This window comes from Saimiri boliviensis, chromosome 2 (assembly GCF_048565385.1).
Source record: "Saimiri boliviensis isolate mSaiBol1 chromosome 2, mSaiBol1.pri, whole genome shotgun sequence".
In the NCBI taxonomy this organism is placed as follows: Eukaryota; Metazoa; Chordata; class Mammalia; order Primates; family Cebidae; genus Saimiri; species Saimiri boliviensis.
Window position 1 is genome coordinate 77,155,560 of NC_133450.1, and position 16,093 is coordinate 77,171,652.

The 16,093-nt window shown below is 35.3% G+C and overlaps 1 long non-coding RNA gene across 1 annotated transcript in view; it reads left to right on the forward strand.

The window, feature by feature from the left end:
- Positions 1–63: 63 nt before the first annotated feature.
- The window catches only part of LOC141583599 (uncharacterized), a 30,866-nt gene continuing 14,836 nt past the window's right edge, over positions 64–16,093 (forward strand). Inside the window, exon 1 of the long non-coding RNA XR_012516265.1 lies at positions 64–7,459. This is a non-coding gene — a long non-coding RNA (uncharacterized LOC141583599). The remainder of the gene's footprint in view (positions 7,460–16,093) is intronic.

Genomic DNA, 16,093 nt, shown 5'->3' on the forward strand with positions numbered 1-16,093 from the left:
CTGGGTTTACTCTTTTAGAATTGCATTCAAAGTTAATTTGTCACACAGACTATTAACTTTGTGATTATACATTGTTTTAAAAAAGATAGTAATAAGAAGCTTGACTATTTTTAGTTACCATTATTTGGTACCACAAGAAATTTAGAAAACTTCCACCTAACTTGGAGGTAATGCAGAAAGTATACAACTTACTTTGGAAGCAATCCCAAAAGAGTTTTAAAGCTATTTTGAGCAGTGGCAGTATACTTAGAAGAATGAACAGTGGCCTTCCAAGGTAAAAAGGAACTCAGCTTATTTGAATGTATTGAGTTTTGGATGTATTGTTTCATTTTTTTTAAAAGTTCACATTATTTTATAGTGTCAAAAGGAAGAACTAAGATTAACATTTCTTTGGTTTTTCTACTGCTTGATATTATTATGTATAAACTGGGTGGCAGTTCAGAAGGAAGATGTTGTAACAGAATAGTGACAACCAAGAATTTTTTGATCATTAAATCAGATTTTATAAACAGTGGAAGGAGCATGGACTTAAAACAAGGCATGCTTATTCGGTTTTGTCAAAATTTTAAGGAAATATGTGATATATATTTATACTAAAACTATATAATCCTTAGACTTAGAAAAGCAATCAATTAATGTCTTTAGCAGACTAAAGCAGTATTAAACACAGGTACAAGTTGGAAATTGTAGAGAACTGAAAGAAAACAAAAGACAAAATGTCTATGGTAGGGAATAAAAGAGTTTAAGATATTACAAAATTATGTGTATTTTCTTCTCTTTTACATAAATCATTTGTGAAAAGTGTGCTAAACTTTTTTTACAAGAGTGATATTAATTAGGATTTATTTTTCAATATAATTTGGAGACCCTTTGTTATCCAAATAAAAATGATGAGTTTCTGTGCCTGTATTCAAATATGTATGCATGTGATAATCCTTGAAAGCTAAAGCCCTTCATAACTTTGAGTTGATGGAATTAGAATTCAAAGGATTTGAATGAAATGATTTAACCTTTATCCTCCAATTCTTATAGTGCCCAGTTCTCCTGTGTTATCTTTGCTTTGTACAATAGTGCATCTTCCGCTTTCTAGAGAGAAAGCTTGCACTTGTTACTCTTTGGAAAACTGAGCTAAATATATAACAGTATCCAAAGTTATACCATAATAATTTATTGTAATTGTGTATTACATACCTTTGTTTACCCAGATATAGGTGCATTCTATTTTTTCTGTTCGTCATTTGTGACTTTTGTTCTGGAACACAGGTTTTTTATATATCTTAACAGTCTGACCAACTTAAAATAATTTATTCTTCTCTTAAAACATTTTTCTGTGTTTTTATGCATCAAATATTGTAGAGACGAAATCTTAGAGATTGCTTATCAAAATACAAATTTAGGGGAAGTTAAAAATTGATTGACAGATTTGTAGCATTTATTCACGGATTAAATCTTTTCCACTTTTGTGAAAACCATACCACGTGGTTTCCATCATACTGTAATGTGTTCATCTCATTTTTCTTTTTATCCCTAATCTTAGCCAAAAGTTACTTCAAAGAAATCCTTGGCTGCCACAAGTAGATGCTGTCTACAAGAGCTGGATTTCCGTTGCTCATTCTTGCTCTTACATTAAACTTGTTAATTAAATATTTTTTTCTCCACATCTTAATGTAACATAACTGATTTCTTTTTAAAGATGAGTATATTTGTACTAAGTAATGCCCTCATCACATGAGTCCCATCTAACTACAGGCTGATATTATATCTTTGAAGAAAACTGAGAATCTTTTTTTTTTTTTGAGATGGAGTCTCGCTCTGTCACCAGGCACCAGGCTGCAGTGCAGTGGCGCGATCTCGGTTCACTGCAGCCTCCGCCTCCCAGGTTCAAGCAATTTTCCTGCCTTTGCCTCCCAAGTAGCTGGGACTACAGGTGCGCACCACCACACCCAGCTAATTTTTGTATTTTAGTAGAGACGGGGTTTCACTCTGGTCCAGGATGGTCTGGATCTCTTGACCTTGTGATCCGCCCACCTTGGCCTCCCAAAGTGCTGGGATTACAGGCAAGAGCCACCAAGCCCGGCCAGAAAACCTAAAGTGAGGCCTGTTTTACATGGGCTCTACTGGGGGTGGCATATTTGTTACCTTATGTAAGACTTAGGTTTGTCCTAGACTGAAAAACTCATATTCTTAATACTTAAAAGATCTATGATGGTAGAAATTTTATGAGAAATTTTTTTTTAATCAATAACTTCGGTACACACAGGTATGTGTACTTTTGTGGTGTCATTGTCAGTCTAAATCTATGGGGAAGCAGTCCATAAGACAAAAAATTATTTGGCTAGTGGATTCCCTTTACCTCTTTTTAAGAAACTCAGAGATCTGTGATCATTAATTTACTAAGGATTTTTTAAAATTTTATTTAAGTCACTTTTAAACCTGAAATTTTGTTTTGGTTTAGATTTTTAAAGTGAGGCTTGAGCATTTTTGGTTTAGATTTTTAAAGTGAGGCTTGAGCATACAAAACAAGTAAAGCTAAGAGTTTCATTCTTCATATGGGATTTATGACTATAAAATATTTCTAGCATTTTGAAGAAGGTAAACATTTTGAACTGAAATATGTAACTAAAAGGAATTTACATTTAACTGTTTTGTTTCAAAGTGTCTAAGAACACCATCCAGAACAAGAGATAGCACATCACATTTCAGAACGTGGCCCAAAAGGTATTTGGTCTTCATTTGTGTGATCAAAATTAAAATTTTCCTCCTGTTTTCTTTTTCTGGAGGTTTTCTTTTTGTTATTGTTTTAGGGGTTTTTTACCCCAAATCAGCATCCTATATATATTTGTTTGATAACATTTTTTTGGTGTTTTTTCTATGAGTGTGTGTTTTGTTTTTTTTTTTTTGAGACAGTTTCGCTCTTGTTGCCCAGGTTGGAGTGAAGTGGCACAATCTCAGTTCACTACAACCTCCACCTCCTGGGTTCAAGCAATTCTCCTGCCTCAGCCTCCTGAGTCGCTGGGATTACAGGTGCCCGCCACTACACCTGGCTAATTTTTGGATTTTTAGTAGAGATGGGGTTACACCATGTTGGCCAGGCTGGTCTTGAACTCCTAACCTTGGGTGATTCACCCACCTCGGCCTCCCAAAGTGCTGGGATTACAGGCATGAGCCACTACACCCTGCCTGATACAGTTTTAAGTAGGAATTTACCAGAAATTTCATAATGAAGACAAATCAGAGGTTCTCTTCAACTCGAGATTATTAAATTTATAGGAACTTCTTAGGTAATTAAAACTTGAGTTTTAACACCATTTGGAGGATTGTATTAAGCACCACAAATTTAAACTGTCAATTAATGATTCCATGTGTTTCTCAGAAAGCTAAAATTTAGCATCACTTACTTGCTTTTGAATTTTAAAGAGATTTAACTTAAGTAATGTCTCAGAAGAAACCAGTGTGTGGTTCTCTAAGATTTTACTTTTTTTAGTGTTATGTATTAATATCTAAACTACCTGTAGTAAAAAAAATATTACAGCATCAAAGGTATATGCCAAATCTACCTTAAAACCCTGTGACAGGAAAGAAAAGAAAAATTCTTAAATACTATTTGGGGCCAACTTTGTTCCATGTTGGCAAGACTATAAACTTTGCTTAGAATTTTCACATGAATAGCTGGCCAAAACTTTTTTGTGTGCATATGTATACATACGTAATAAGTGAAATGTACTTGTAGGCATACAAAATTAACCAGTCTATCACAGTAGTTTTCCATTACTTACCACTTCTTTCTAACGTAGGCAAATGTCATATTCCATGAAAAGAATTACCAGTGTACCAATAACTTCCATGTTATGACTAGGTTTCATGTGAAAGACTGTCTAAATTTATATAATCTAGAGCAATTTTTGAAAAATTCTGAAGCAAGGGCATTTTAAAATTAATTTTAAAGGTTGTTTTATTGGACATCGATTTTATGTGAGTTTAGAGAGTAGAAAAAGTAATCTCTAGCATCATCCCATGAAGTTGTCAAAAGTTTTGGCATGCTTATTATCTTAGCAACATATTAATGCCAAGTGTTGAGTATCTAATTTATGTTAAAATGTTTGCCTGTCCTCTACTGTTTACTACAGTAATAAATTTTTATGCATCTGTTTTTAATAACACTGAAGAAAATTAAAATATACTTCAAGAAATGGAGCAATGGCATGGAAAATACAGAATTGTTTGGTATTGCAATGTGTTACATAATTGGTTGGGTTATAAATTTTCTCCATTTTGTTTATCATAAGCTAGTGTAAAAGGTAACACATTCCTTGAGCTAACACTAGGTGGGAAGGAAGTAGTAGGTGATTAGGAATGTAACAGGATATCTGCCTGAAATTGTCAGTTTCACAAGTCAATACCTGAGACTTTATTATTATATGTGCAGGATGCATCAGATGCTATTAAGGCGTAAGTACTCAAGGGTTATTTTTACTTATCTGGAAGTGCACTTTCCTTATTGGTAATAAAAAGTTCATAATCTACTTCTTAGGTATTCACTGTGTTACAATAGTTATGATGCCCAAGATTAGCACAGTAACTAAACTACGATATACATGCTTGATCAAGTACATCAAAATGTATACTTCTGTAAAATGGCTGTTAAATGTTTTAAGAATGTTTCTTAAAAGTACTGAAAATCGTGTTCATTTGGTTTGAAAGAGTTTTAGTATTTTTCATATTTAAGATTACCTTCTTATGCTTTGAGGCATTCATGGAGGAGCTGGCCTCTCCTGAGTTATGTGACCTGAAATAACTCACGTTGCAAACAAATGTCTCTTAGGAATAATTTCTTCAGTATAAAATTAAACACTTTAAAGCAGGAAATTAAGCCAAGGAAAGATGTGGGGAAAGAAATGTTCTCACCCAAGCCTTGTAAACCTTGTTATGGTGCTTTAAAATGAACCATTTAAGGACTGCAACATCTAAGAAACTGTTTGTGCATTTATTATATATCCAAAAATAATGTTCTCAGATGTAATGTTCAGTCTGTTAGAAGGGACTACCCTAATCTCAAAGTACAGTGATAATGCAATCAGACAGCTTTTGAAAGTCAAAAGAACTTTCGACATAGCCATAGGACCAAGGTTCCAACGTAAATGTCTAAAACTAATGTCACTGCAAATTGTCTTTGGAAATCTGTTGGCCTTCCAAGTGGTGGGAGTAGAAGAGGAGTGAAACAGATTAGCTACTTCTATTTCAGCTGCATTTCACACAGTGGTAGTAGGTGGTTTTATGTTGTTAGCATTAGCCCAGCAAGAAACTACATAAGCAATACGCATCTCACATTTGAGTTGTTATTTTATTCGTGGTACTTAATAGTTTTATGTTTCCAACTCTCAATTTTTAGAGTAATGAATGGTATTTTTTCTTTCTTTCTAGAAACCTATTTTAAGCTTTGGATTATGAACCCATGTAGGTTAGTGGTCTTCAACTGAAGGAGTTACCTAACTCAAAAAATAAGTTTTGTGGCCAGGTGAAGTGGCTCCCTCCTGTAATCCCAGCACTTTGGGAGACCAAGGCGGGCGGATCACTTGAGCCTAGGAGTTTGAGACCAGTCTGGGCAATGCAGCAAAACCTCTTCTCTACAAAAAATATAAAAATTAGCCAGTATGACGGTACGCACCATAGTCCTAGCTTCTCTAGAGCCTAAGGTGGGAGAATCACCTGAGCCCAGGGAGGTTGAGGCTGCACTGAGCCATGATATTGCCACTATAGTCCAGCCTGGGTGGCAGTGAGACCTTGTCTTAAAAAAAGTTTTGTGACTATAGATAATGAACTAATGTACTTCGTTGAGTAAGGTAGGTTGGTTGTTAAAACCTAGTCACTGTCTTTACCACCAACAGGTAGTTAGGAAACGAATCCAAACACGCTAGAATACTAAAAGCATTATACCCTTTCTGTAACAGCTTAATCTGTTTATACAGGTATTTATCGTGCCTACCATGTAGTGAGGACCATTCTAAAGTTGAAGAACACCATGTGGAACAAATTATCCTTGTGCTCGAAGAGTGTGGCTGTATGGGGAGAGGCAGATACACAAGTTAATTTTAGATAGAGAAAAATTTCTATCAATAAAAGTTGATTTCACATTTGAATGAGGAAAGAAGCTTATCACACAGATCTAGAGGAAGAGCAGTTCAGGCAGAGTTTAAGTGCATCTTCGTAGGGATGGGTATCCCAGATACAAACAAGGTAGGGTATGATATTAAAACTTTAGAAGTAGGTGGGGACCAGATTATGTGTAGTTTTAGAGGTAATTAGCTGAGATTTTATTATAAATACACTGGGAAGACTGGAAATTTGAAAGATTAAACTGGCTATTATGTGGAGAAATTACGGGGAAAGGGTGTGGGCCAGGAGACAGTAGGAGCCCATCATCTAGACAGAAGTCTAGATGAAAGATGATGGAAATTTTTGGACTAGGATCTGAGGAGAAGTTAAGATCAGGATAAGGCCAACAAGATTTGCTTATGAGTTGAAATTGGGGATTATGAAGGAGAGAAACATCAGAAGTGGCCCTTGGGTTTCTTACTAAGTTAACTAGTAGATGGTATTATTAAATGAAATGAGAAGACTAGAAATGTCTTTTTTTTTTTTTTTTTTTTAAGAAACAGGAGCTTGGAAATAAATGAAGAAAGTGGTATCACAGAGACTAGCATATCAAACAGGAAGTAAGTATTAACTGAATGCTGATAAGAGGTTTAAATAAGGGCAGACAAGGGCCCTAAGATTTAGCAAGATGCAAGTCTTTGGTAATGTTAATAAACCTTTTCAGTGGAATGATGGGAGATGTTCCAGCTCTTCTATTGAACTATGAGTAATTTTATTTAAGTAGTCACTCTACTTAATTTCTCATTTAAATTAAAGGGTTTTTTTTAATTCCTTGTTTGATCTTTGTGGTGGTAGTAAAAACACTAAACATGAGATTTTTAAGTGTGCAAGAGAATATTAACTACAGGCACAATGTTATGCAGCAGACCTCTAGATCTCTTTCATCTTGCATAACTAAAACTTTATTAATTAGTTAGCAATGCCCCACTTCCCCAACCCCCAGCTCCTGGTAACCATTTTATTCTTTGTTTCAGTAAGTTTGACTAAATTAAATACCTCACATAAATGATCATGCAGTGTTTGTCCTTACTTAAAAGTTGGTTCTTTTCCTTTTTTTCCCTCCTCTGAATGTTAAGTGGAATAACTTAAGAAATTTTGAAATAAAGCCAACTCCAGACATTAATTAACAAACCGCCTTCTACAAAGTGTCTCTTCCTATAAACCAGTTTGTTTTCTTTTTTTTTGAGACGGAGTCTCTTGTCACCCAGGCTGGAGTGCAGTGGCGTGATCTCAGCTCACTGCAGTCTCTACCTCTCAGGTTCAACCAATTCTCCTGCCTCACCCTCCCGAGTGGCTGGGATTCCAGGTATGTATCACCATACCCAACTAATTTTTTAATTTTTAGTAGTGATGGGGTTTTACCATATTGGCCAGGCTGGTCTTGAACTCCTGGCCTCAAGTGATCTGCCTGCCTCAGCTTCCCAAAGTGCTGGGATTATAGGAGTGAGCCACCATGCCTGGCCTAACACTGTATATTTATAAGCATTTAACTTTAAAGTTTTTCCTTGATGCTTATTAACTATAAAATTGTTGAAATCTATGGCTTTACCTAGCATTTGCATATCCCCACAAAAGCTGTCAATTTTTCCTCTGTTGATGAAGAATGAATTTTTTATATGTAAACAAAGCCCTTTTGGCTTGTCAATTTTCATATCTCAGAATATCATTATAGCTAGATGTTAATATCAAGATCATGAATTACAGAAAAATTTGGGTTTCTCTAGAAGAAACAAACCAGTTCAAATAGAAACAAACCAGTTCAAATAGAAACAATAACATTAAAAGATTGTATTTTGGTAATCTCAAATTCACAGTGGAATAACAATACACCTGAAATTAGCATGTGTTATTAGGTTAGCACAAAGGTAATTGCAGGTTTTGCCATTAAAGGTAATGGAAAAAAAACACAATTACTTTTGTGCCAACTTAATATCTGAAAATACATACTTGGCTTTACATATTTGAATGCTCATGAAGCAAGAATAATTAAATTTACAGGCAGTCATATCTGAGAAGTAATGGCCATTTTTCATCAATTGAAAATCAGGAGACAGTTGAGTAAGATTGTGCTACTGTGGAAAAAATAATGAATTCTAGGAATAGTCTACTTTTTTTTTTTTGAGACTGAATCTAGCTCTGTCACCAAGGCTGGAGACCAGTGGTATGATCTTGGCTCATTGCAACCTCTGCCTCCTGGAATCAAGCAGTTCTCCTGTCTGAGCCTCCTGAGTAACTGGGATTACAGGCACTCGCCATCTCACCTGGCTGATTTTTGTATTTTTAGTAGAGATCCACCAACAGGTGGATCACCATGTTGGTCAGGCTGGCCTCGAACTCCTGACCTAAGGTGATCCACCCGCCTCGGCCTCCCAAAGTGCTGGGATTACAGGCCTGAGCCACTGTGCCCAAAGTTGCTATCTTAATAGATGCCACTTTCAGCTTCGCAGGAAAGAGGAGTGTGGTAGAATAGAAAGACCTGGGAAACAGGAGACCTGCATTATATAGTTGACTAAGAGTTGAGATCTTCCCACTTAATCTCTCTAGGCTTCATTTTTTTTTTTTTTTTTTTTTTTTTTTTTTAACTTGAGTGATTCTTTTTAACCTCAGATATATAGAATAGAGAAAATCATAATCCTTGCCACCTGGCATACTAGCATGTCTTTTCAGTTTACGTTCCATGGACTTAGTTATGTGTATATTTTGAAAAAAATAATATGCATATGCCTATTTTTAATTTTTTTTGCTCTGTTGCCCAGGCTGGAGTGCAGGGGCACAATCTTGGCTCACTGCAACCTCTGCCTCCCAGGTTCAAGCGATTCTCCTGCCTCAGCCTCCTGAGTAGTGGGGATTACAGGTGTCCACCACCACACCTGGCTAACTTTTGCATTTTTAGTAAAGATGGGTTTCACCATGTTGGGCAGGCTGGTCTCAAACTCTTGACCTCAGGTGATCTGCCTCCCTTAACCTCCCAAAGTGCTGGGGTTACGGGCATGAGCCACTGCACCAGCCTTTAATTTTTATAAATGAAAATTCCATTCTCTTTGGTTTATATTTTACTTTTATTGATAAATAATAATTGTATGTATTTATGGGACATATGTAATATTTTGTTACCTGCGTATGATGTGTAATAATCCAGTCAGGCTATTTAGGGTATCCATCACCTTGAGAATTTATCATTTCTATGTATTGGGAACATTTCCAGTCCTATCTTCTAGCTGTTTTAAAATATATAATACATTGTCATGCTACTCCGCTATTGAACATTAGAACTTATTCCTTCTAACTGTATATTTATACTCATTAACCAGCCTTTCGTCAACCACCCCACACCCACATCCTTCCCAGCCTCTGGTATCTGTCATTCTAATTTCTATCTCCATTACATCAACTTTTTTTAACTCTCACATGTGAGTAGTGGGATTGCTGGATCGTATGATAATTCTCTTTTTAGTTCTTTGAGAAATCACCACGCTGTTTTCCATAATGGCTGTACTGACTCACATTCCTGTCAACAATGTATGAGTTCCTTTTTCTCCATCCTTCCCAGCATGTTATTTTTGTCTTTTTGATAATAACCATTTTAACTACTGTAAGATGATATGTCATTGTGGTTTTGATTTGCATTTCTTTCGTGTTTAGTGATGTCGTGCATTATTTTACGTACTCGTTGGCCGTGTGAATGTCTTTTGTGAAATGTCTATTTATATCTTTTGACCACTTTTTAGTGGATTATTATTTTTTACTGTTCAGTTCCTTATGTATTCTGGATATTAGTCCCTTGTTGGATGAATAGTTTGCAAATATTTTCTCCCGTTCAGCAGGTTATCTTTTCACTCTGTTGATTGTTTCCTTGTCCTACAGAAGCTTCCTAGTTTAATATAATCCCATTTCTGTATTTTTGTTTTTGTTGCCTGTACTTTTGAAGTCTTAACATAAAGTCTTTGCCTATGCCAATATCCTGAAGTATTTCCCCTGTATTTTCTTCTAGTAGTTTTATAGTTGTAGGTGGTATGTTTTAAGTCTTTTATCCGCCATTAGTAGATACTTGGGTATGGTGAGATATAGAGATTGAGTGTCATTCTTATGCATATGTCATTCTTATGCATATCCAATTTTCCCAGCACTACTTATTTAACAGGGTATTCTTTCCCCAATATCTGGATTTACTTCTGAGTTCCCTATTTTGTTTTATTTGTCTGTGTGTTTGTTTTTTACCAATGTCATGCTGCTTTAGTTGCTATAGCCTTGCAGTATTTTTGAGGTCGGGTAGTATAATGCCTCTAGCTTTGGTGGTTTTTGTTTTTGCTTAGTATTGTTTTGGCTGTTTGAGCTTTTTGGTTTCAGTTGAAAGTTAGGATTGTTTTTCTTTTTCTGTGAAAATGACTGGCATTTTGATAAGGACTCCACTGAATCTGTACATACTTTGGGTAGTATCATCATTTTAACAATATTCTTTAATGAGTAAGTATGGATGTCTTTCAGTTTGTTCTTTGAATTTCTTTCATCAGTGTTTTGTAGTTTTCCTTGAAAAGGGTCTTTCACCTACTTGGTTAAATTTATCCCTATGTATTTAATTTTATTTTTGTACCTATCTTAAGTAGGGTTGCTTGTTTGATTTCTTCTTCAGCTAGTTTGTTATTGGTGTATAGAAACATTAGTGATTTTTAAAGTGCATTTTGTATCTTGGAACTTTACTAAATTCATTTATCAGTTCTAAGAGTTTTCTGGTAGAGTCTAAGGTTTTCTATATATAATATGCTGTCTGCAAACATGGACAAGTTGACTTTTTTGTGTTTGAATATCTTTTATTTTTTTCTCTTGACTAATTGCTGTGGTAGAACTTTTAGTACTATGTTCAATGACAGTGGTAAAAGTGGGCATGCTTATCTTGTTCCAGTTTTTAGATAAAAAGCTTTCAGTGTTTCCCATTCAGTATGATGCTAGCTGTGTGTTTGTCGTATATAATCTTTATTATGTTGAGATACTTTTCTTCTGTACCCAAGTTGTTGAGAACTTTTGTTATAAAGGGATGTTAAATATTATCAGATGCTTTTCTTGTGTGTCTTTTGAGGTGATCATATGGTTTGGGCCTTCATTCTGTTGTTGTGATGTATCACTCTTATGGATTTGCATATGTTATACCATCCTTTTGTCCTTGGGATAAATTCCATTTGATAATCATGTATTATCTTTTTGATGTGCTGTTGGATTTGGTTTGCCAGTATTTTCTTAAAGATGATTATGTGTGTGTTTATCAGATATTGCTTGTAGTTCTCTTGTTTTCTTGTATCCTCTTCTGGTTGTAATATCAGGATGATGCTGGCCTCATAGAATGAATTAAAAAAGAATACCCTCCTTGGTCCAGCGTGGTGGGTCACAACTGTAATCTTGGTGGATTACCTGAGATCAGGAGTTTGAGACCAGCCTGGCCAACATGGTGAAACTCCATCTCTACTGAAAATTCAAATTAGCTGGGCACGGCTACCATGCAACTATAATCCTAGCCACTTGGGAGGCTGGGGCAGGAGAATCGCTTGAACCCTGGAGATGGAGGCTACAGTGAGCTGAGATTGTGCCACTGCACTCCACCCTGGGTGACAGAGCGAGACTCCATCGCAAACTGATTTTAAAATATTTTATAGGAAGAGACACTTTGTAGGAGGCTGTTTGTTATTAATGTCTGGAGTTGTAGTTGGCTTTATTTCAGAATTTCCATCAGCCTGGTCGAACAGTGAAACCCCATCTATACTAAAAATAGAAACATTAGCCTGGTGTAGTGACATGCACTTGTAATTCCAGCTACTCTGGAGGCTGAGGCATGAGAATTGCTTGAACTGAGGAGTTGGAGGTTGCAGTGTGTCAAGATGACGTTACTGCACTCCAGCCTGGGCAACAGAGTAAGACTTGGTCTCAGAAAAAAAAAAAAAAAAAAAAGAATACCGTCCTCAATTTTTTTGAATAGTTTGAAAAAAGTTGGTGTTCTTTTTTTGTAAATTTGGTAGAATTCAGCAATGAAGTCATTCAGTCATGGGCTTTTTTTTTTTTTTTTTTTTTTGGTTGATAGACTTTTTATTACTGATTTATTACTCATTATCAGTCTATCCAGGTTTTCTATTTTTTCCTGATTCAATCTTGGTAAATTGTATATGTCCAGGAATTTATCCATTTCCTCTGTTTCCCAGTTTGTTCATCATAATCTCTAAGAATCTTTTGTGTTTTTGTGGATGTCAATTGTAACATCTTCATTTTCATTTCTGATTTGTTTATTTGAGTCTTCTCTCCTTTTTTATTTTTCTTGGTTAGTCTAGCTAATGGTGTATTGATTTTGTTTATCTTTTCAAAAAGTAAAATTGTAATTTTATAGATTATATTTTTTATGCTGTTTTGTTTAGTTCTCTAATCCTTATTATTTCTCTCCTATTAACTTTGGGGTTTGCTTGTTCTTGCTTTTATAGTTTGTTGAGATACATCATTGGATTGTTTATTGAAATCTTTCTACTTCTTTGAGGTACATATTTATTGCTACAGACTTTCCTCTTAGCAGTGTTTTTGCAATATCCCATAGGTTTTGGTATGTTGTGTTTGAGTTTCATTTGTTTCAAGAGCTTTTTAAAATTTTTTCTTAATTTCTTTCTTTACCCAGTGGTCATTGAGGATCATGTTGTTTAATTTTTATGTATTTGTACAGTTTTTAAAGTTTCTTTTGTTATTGATACCTAGTTTTATTTCACTGTGTTCTGAGAAAATACTTGATATGATTTTGATTTTTTAAAATTTCTTGAGACTTGCTTTGTGTCCTAGCATATGATCTATCCTGAAGAATGTTCCATATGCTGATGAGAAAAATGTGTATTCTGGAGCTGTTGGATGAAATGTTCTGTATGTCTGTTATGTCCATTTGGTCTATAGTGCACTTTAAATCCAATGTTTCTTTGCTGATATTCTGTCTATATGATCTGTGTAATGCTGAGAGTGTTGTGTTGATGTCCTCATCTATTATTGTACTGGAGTCTATCCTTTTAGATCTAATATTTGCTTTATATATGTGAGTGCTTAGGTGTGGGTACATATATGTTTAGAATTATCCTATCTTATTGCTGAACTGATCCTTTTGTCATTATATAATGACCTCTTTTGTCTCTTTATACTATTTTTGACAAAGTCTTTTTTATCTGATAGAAATATAGCTATTCTTGCTTGCTTTTTTAACCCATTTAAATGGAAGGATTTTTTCCATCCTTTTACTTTTAGACTATCTGTTCCTTTACAGATGAGATTAGTTTTTTGTAAGCAGCATATAATTAGGTCATGTGTTTGAAAAAACAAAAAATCCATTCAGCCATCTATCTTTTAAGTGCAACATTTAATCTGTTTAAATTCACTGTTACTAATGTGTAAAAACTTATTCTTGTCGTTCTATGAATTGATTTCTGGTCATTTTATATATGCTTTGTACCTTTCTTCTCGTTTGTCACTGTGGTTTGGTGGTTTTCTTTATTGGTAACATTTGAGTCCTTGTTCTTCCTTGTTTGTGTGTTTATTCTACCAGTGGGTTTTACACATTCATGTGTTTCATGATGGTAGATAATATCCTTTCACTTCCAAGTGTAGGACCCTTTTGAGCACATCTTGTAGGACCGGTCTAGTGGTGATAGATTCCCTCAGCTTTTGCTTGTCTGGATAAGACTTTATTTTTCCTTTATTTATGAAGGATAACTTTGCTGGGTATAGTATCCTTGGCTGATTTTTTTTCCCATCACTTACATATCATCCAATTTTCTCCTGGGCTGTAAGGTTTCTGCTGAGAATCTACTGTTAGTCTGATGGAGATTCCCTTATAAGTGACCAGTTACTTTCTCTTTTACTTTCTCTTGCTGCTTTTAGAATTGTCTCATTGTCTTTCACTTTGACAGTTTGACTATAATGTATGGAGATTTTTTTTGAATTGTATCTGTTTGGGGATCTCTAAGCTTTCTGAATCTGCATGTGTAAATCTTTTGCTAGATGAGTAGTTTTCAGCTATTATCTTGTGAAATAGATCTTTCATCCCTTTAGTTGACTCTTCACCTTCTGGGACACTGAAATTTTGAATATTTGGTTGCTCTGTAGAGTCCCATATATCATGTATGCTTTGTTCGTTCTTTTTTATTCTTCTTAAAAATTTTTTGTCTGACTGGGTTATTTCAAAAGACTGTTCTACAAGTTCCGAAATTATTTCTTCTGCTTGTTCTAGTCTATTGTGGAAGGTTTTAAATGTATTTTTTATTTCATTCGAATTCTTCAAGAATTTTTGTTTAGTTCTTTTTTTATGATATCTGTCCCTTGGCTAAATTTCTCATTCATATCCTGAATTATTATTCTTTATATTGTTTATTTGTGTTCCCCTGTATCTCACTGAGATTTTTAAACATCATTATTTTGAATTCTTTTTCTGGTATTTTATAAATTTCTTTTTCATTGGAATCTGTGGTTGGGGAATTATTATGATCCTTTGCAGGTATCATATCTCTTTGCTTTTTCTGTGTTCTTACATTGATGTCTGTGCATCTGGTATAATAATCACTTCTTCCTTTTAGAGGCAGACTTTTTCCTGACAGTGTATCTGTAATGTTTGCTGGGTAGGACACTTGGCTTTGATTATGGGTGTGTGCAGTAGTATAGGGTCTGTATGATTTTTTTGGCCATAAATAGCATCTGTGGTATATGTATATGATTTCCTCAGTGGCTCAGGGTGTGGTTTGTTATAGGAGGCTATGGTGAAATTTTACTGGGAAGAGGGACACCAGATAGACTACTCCTCTGGCCCCGGTGGTGGCAGTGGAAGGATAGTCATGCCTGTCCTTGGGTTCCAGGTCAGCATACACTGGCACCAGGACAGCATACACTGGCACGTGTGTTAGTGGCTTCAGATGGGCCACTTCTTGGGCATCCCAGCACCTTGCTTGGGTGCCATCAGTGGCATTGGTGGCCTGGTGTGTGGGCAGGTTGTTGAGTTCCTGGGCAGTGGTATGTGAACAATGGCAGTGGCAGTGACAGAACAACTCCCTGTCTCCCAAGTGATTCACACTGGTGTTGGAGATGGCTGCAACAAGCCTGATGGGTTAGTACTCTAGCAATCAAGTTATTTTCCAATATTTATGGGAAATTCCTGTGAGCCAATTTGTCAATCAGTCATACATACCTTTGTTTTGTATGTTTTTCTGTTTAAAAACAACTTATTTAATATGTATTATTGATTCATTAAGGTTGAACTCATGACCAACAGCACTGTGACTCAGGCCTGAACATAGCTTATCTAACACACACTTAGGAACACTAGACAGCACTTCAGCACTATGTTTTGAGGGCCATTAAACAGCAAAGTCACCAAGATAAAGCCCCAAAATGCAAAAACTGTAGGACTAAATAGATTGCAAGAAGAACAGTTACGTACATTCTGAGAGCTGAAACTAGAAGACAGCATCAGCCCCAGCTCAGAATGTGCACTTTGGGTTACTCAGATTTTTCATTAGTCTGTGCAAACGTATATTCATGAGTAACTGTGAAAGCACCGGAAATACTGGTTTTCTGGTTACAAATACATTTTAATGAGTAAGTGAATTTGCAAATATGAAATCTGCAAACAATGAGAATTAACTGTACAACTAATCCAGGTATGCATTAAACTGCAAGGGAAATTTTATATGGGAACTGAAAGGGAGATTTTATATAATATCAAATATGAAACTGTGGTACTATATGGAGTTTGAATACCATTCATTCCAGAAAATGATTGAACATTTTCAACAAATTGACTAGCTTTCTGTGGTTCCTCACAGCCTGCTGCCTAAAGCCCCCAATATAATGCATCTGCTATATCATGATATAGATAGATAGATAGATAGATAGATAGATAGATAGATAATTTTATTTTACTTTTTTTTTTTAAGACGGAGTT